The sequence below is a fragment of the Priapulus caudatus genome, unplaced genomic scaffold (assembly GCF_000485595.1).
Source record: "Priapulus caudatus unplaced genomic scaffold, Priapulus_caudatus-5.0.1 Scaffold167, whole genome shotgun sequence".
In the NCBI taxonomy this organism is placed as follows: Eukaryota; Metazoa; Priapulida; class Priapulimorpha; order Priapulimorphida; family Priapulidae; genus Priapulus; species Priapulus caudatus.
Window position 1 is genome coordinate 342,745 of NW_014577228.1, and position 4,928 is coordinate 347,672.

General features: G+C 49.2%; 1 protein-coding gene across 1 annotated transcript in view; it reads right to left on the reverse strand.

Annotated features, from left to right (window-relative positions):
• The window catches only part of LOC106806540 (WD repeat and SOCS box-containing protein 1-like), a 36,223-nt gene that overhangs the window by 29,476 nt on the left and 1,819 nt on the right, over window positions 1–4,928 (reverse strand). The window lies entirely within an intron of this gene.

The following is a 4,928-nucleotide window of genomic DNA, read 5'->3' on the forward strand; positions in this document are numbered from 1 at the left end:
TTTTTCGGCACTTTCCAGGACACGACATCGACCGTGCTTCCCGCATGCGACCAACCCCAGGACTCGCTGTCTCCTGACCAGCCACACGCTGTAAGCCTGCTGCCTGTAAATGACGTGAGGCTAGCGAGTTACGCAGCGAGATGACGCTTGGAGGCACAGGCCAGATGAGCTTGCAATAAAATCAAGAGTAGAATAATAACACATTGTTATTGCTAAGTAATGTGCTGATTGTCTTACTGACTTAACAATATAATGCCCCCTAAATTAATACGAAATCTATTTCCTACCAAAGTTCTTAATGTTCTCTACTCTCTTTCGGCCTATTATTAGCGACAATTCCTTAAATTGCCATGCAAATTCCTCTCTGCAACACACATGTAGGACCGCACGCACGCTGCCGGCGGGGCGAGAACGTGCCGCACACTGACACATATATATAGCAGGCGACACTATATTTATGTATATATATCAAGAGTACATAATCTCCCATTATGTACTCTTGATATATGTATATATTGTTGTTAACCATCATTATATCAGGAGCTAAATAATAACAGATTATTGTTATTGTATCATGATATTGCATCATGATTATGCTGGTATGTCGGCTCACCCAGACTGTTCTAGGTGATTGCTGTTGAAGAATTGTCTCATCATGCCAGCGACCCGCGATAGCTCGCCGCGAATCACGTCCCTGTGTCGTCGCCGCCGACCGCAAAGCACGCCCGACATACACGTAGATTGCAGGCGCCCTCTCGCACCTGCTTGGTACGGCACCTCCTGCCTAGTGTCTCCTTTCTCTTTCTGTCTCTCTCTCTCTCTCTCTCTCTCTTCCTCTCTCTCACTCTTTCTCTTTGTCTGTCTGTCTGCCAGCCTACACGTGTCTTGTCTCTCTCTCTTGCCTGCCTAAGCCGCCTTCTGTCAAGTGTCTCCTCTCTCTCTTTCTTTCTCTCGCGTCTTCGTCTAGGACGTGACCTGTCTGTCATGCGCCGGCGCGGCAGGTCACGTAGTCGATGACACGTGACACTGCGTGCGACGGTGTCACGCCTGCGAGTGACACGAGACACTGCATGCGACGGTGTCACGCCTGGGAGGTGACACGAGACACTGCCTGCCGACGGTGTTCACGCCTGGAGCGTGACACGAGACACTGCGTGTGACGGTGTCACCGCCTGGAGGTGACACGAGAACACTGCGTGTGACGGTGTCACGCCTGGAGGTGAACACGAGACACTGAGTGCGACGGTGTCACGCCTGGAGGTGACACGAGACACTGCATGCGACGGTGTCACGCCTGGAGGTGACACGAGACACTGCATGCGACGGTGTCACACCGAGAGGTGACACGAGACACTGCGTGTGTACGGTGTCACGCCTGGAGGTGACACGAAACACTGTGTGTGACGGTGTCACGCCTGGAGGTGACACGAGACACTGCGTGTGACGGTGTCACGCCTGGAGGTGACACGAGGACACTGAGTGCGACGGTGTCACACCTGGAGGTGACACGAGACACTGAGTGCGCACGGTGCACGCCTGGAGCTGTGACACGAGACACTGCGTGCCGACGGTGTCACGCCTGGAGGTGACACGTGACACTGAGTGCCGACGGTGTCACACCTGGAGGTGACACGAGACACTGCGCTGTGACGGTGTCACGCCTGGAGGTGACACGTGACACTGAGTGCGACGGTGTCACGCCTGGAGGTTGAACGTTGACACTGATGTGCGACGCGTGTCACACCGAGAGGTGACACGAGACACTGCGTGTGACGGTGTCACGCCTGGAGGTGACACGAGACACTGCGTGTGACGGTGTCACGCCTGGAGGTGACACGTGACACTGAGTGCGACGGTGTCACACCTGGAGGTGACACGAGACACTGCGTGTGACGGTGTCACGCCTGGAGGTGACACGTGACACTGAGTGCGACGGTGTCACGCCTGGAGGTGACACGTGACACTGAGTGCGACGGTGTCACGCCTGGAGGTGACACGAGACACTGCGTGTGACGGTGTCACGCCTGGAGGTGACACGAGACACTGCGTGCGACGGTGTCACACCTGGAGGTGACACGCGACACTGCGTGCGACGGTGTCACACCTGGAGGTGACGACCGGGTCACGATTGCGTCTACCACACGTCGGCACGGTAACGACGACGACCGCGTGTCCCGACGATTCGGAATTCCGATCACTGCTCAACAAACCGGTCGCAGTTTCGCCGGAACGACGATAAAGAGAGAAGTAGTCCACGCCAGGAAAATTGCTGCGGGGACGCACACAAGCGCTCTCTACCCACCAACACGAAACGCAGCAGCCGCAAATATTACCGATGGCATGCAACACAAACACACAAACACACGCGCGCGCGCCCGTCCGCGCAAACACACAGCAGTCATAGATCTCGCCGTGACGCAGGAGTGACCCACATAGTCTCGCCGCTGCTCTACCTCCCCCGTGTGACGCCACCAGCCGCGCCCCCGTAAACCGACCAATCAGAAGCGCCGCCTGTGGCGGTGACGTCATGCGGTATTGATCATGACGAGAAGTGTGAGAGAGCGCACGTAGGCACGCATCGGTCACGGAGCAACCAGAGCCGTATGTAGAAACGTATATATCTCTATATCGTATAGAGACGTATATCTCTATATCGTATAGAGACGTATATCTCTATATCGTATAGAGATATATATCAGGAATTAATATTGTCAAATTTGTCATTATTAACTCCTGATATATATCTCTATTATATACGGCTCTGGGAGCTATGCTCACATGCATGTCCTTTCTTACCACAGCCACTATTGCCACTATTCGACCCACGGGGAACAAATTGCCTGGATTATTTTCCTATTAATAAATGTCTTGAAACTGAATAATAAAAGGCACATTTTTACAGTTCTAAAGGAGCAATTACGCTTCCCAAAGCCGCACGAATTTGTTATGCATCTTGGCCTCATTCTTGCAGTTGTTACGCGACCTTATTCTCTGTTTACACTTTCCAAACAGGGCATGTACAGATTCCCATAGCTTAGGGGCCCACCATGTCTAAATCAGGCCCTGGTCGTTAAAATGATGGTAAATAAACACGACGTGTATTTACTACGAAAGTCTTAACGTTTCTCCTACTCTCTATCGCCAATTATAAGCAATAATTCCCTGTAAATACCATTCAAATGCCTCTCTGCAACACACAAGCTCATCGCACGCACGCCACATGTGCACAAACTCACAGATGTGGTGGTGGGGAGTGCATCTGGACCACCAACACATTCCATTGTAATTGTAATCCCACTTGGATCCACGAAAATCCATTTGTGCTGCTACTGGCATTAGTAGGAACATAGATTAATCCATTGCTCAGAGAACGCAAATGCCATTCTAAGCTATTTAGATCGATCCCCCGGGCACAAATTTCACCTGCCTTGCCTCACGCCCACTGGAGAACTTTTACTTAGCTAAAGTAAGACATTAGTGTAGAGTAGTCATTTGAATCTCCAGACGAAGGGTGAGATGATTCATCGATATATCAATGTATCGCAATGAACATCTAGGCAATACACGCATTGATACGTTTAACTATTAACGATCTAAACGTATCAATACTCTACTTAATAAAATCCATATCGTTTGGCAACAGTTTTATCAGAAAACAAAGGAAGCCGAACACAATTCGCAGAACATAATTTGCAGTTGTTTACTAAGCGCTTAACGATACTCATAGTTTTCTGGAAAGTTTTACCTGAAAGTATTGCGATGCGTATCGTATCGTTATACGGATCATGTGACGAGATACCTTCTACTCCAGACACTGATACAGATACAGTCAGGAGTCTATCAATATTGACTGACTGTCTATTGATAAACTCCTGAGACAGTCACTGAGCACTTTATCTGCATACGCAAGATTTCACATCGCCATGTATTCACCCCCACATGGTGAGGTAACTAGATTTGTTGCCTTTATATATGGCCAATATACACGTTCACTTTCTACTCACAGTCACAGTTACTGATATGTGTGGGCAAATATTTACTCTGGCATGTCCAAAAATGCTAGCACGATCCTTCTCGCCCGCCTTTTCAGTTAAAAGATTTCTCATTGGTGATGCAACTAATTCTTATTAGTAATTAGTGGTGCAGGATGAGCAAACTCACTCCGATTGACAATTAACTATTTACTGTGTGCACACATGATGTATGTGACCAAGTGACATCGTTAGGCCAAAACTAGCGCTCATAGGGTCTATGTCCCCCAGGGTACTGCCGGAACGTACCCTGGTCACTATTTGATATGGCTTAGGGTTAGGATTAGGGTTAGGGTTAGGTTAGGGTAGGATTAGGGTTAGGGTTCGGCTTCGGTTAGGGAGTAGGCGTAGGCGACTCCCTAACTCGTTAGTTGGAGTAAGAAGAGGTATGGTTGGCATATTGATAAGTACCAGGGACCGGTACGTTCCGATTACCGCGACCGATACCCAGGCGCTACGTATCCGCGAGTCACCCTGGCGGGACATAGACCCTCTTAGCAATACTCAGGGATCGAGATTGAGTTAATTAAATTTTCGCTGAATTAAACATTAGCAAACAGAAGGACGCGAGCAATGCGAGGACCCGTAGGTCATCGCATGCTGGGGCTGTCCGGGGCATGCTCCCCCGAATATTTTTAAAAAAGAATTGGTGCAACTTTGGTGCATTCTAAGCTATTCTGAACACATTATAGGAGACTCTTGGAATCACCTTTCAAGTTGTCAAAAGGAACGCAAACGAATTGAATAGGAATATTCAGGGGAGCTGAAATTAGGGCAAGTTTTTTTATTAAATGTCTAGAGCATAATGATATTTTTCTGTTCCACCCGTCGCATGCATTGTTTTACTAGACATAAGCTGCCTTGCTGCGACGAGATTTTGACGATGAAAAATCTCTC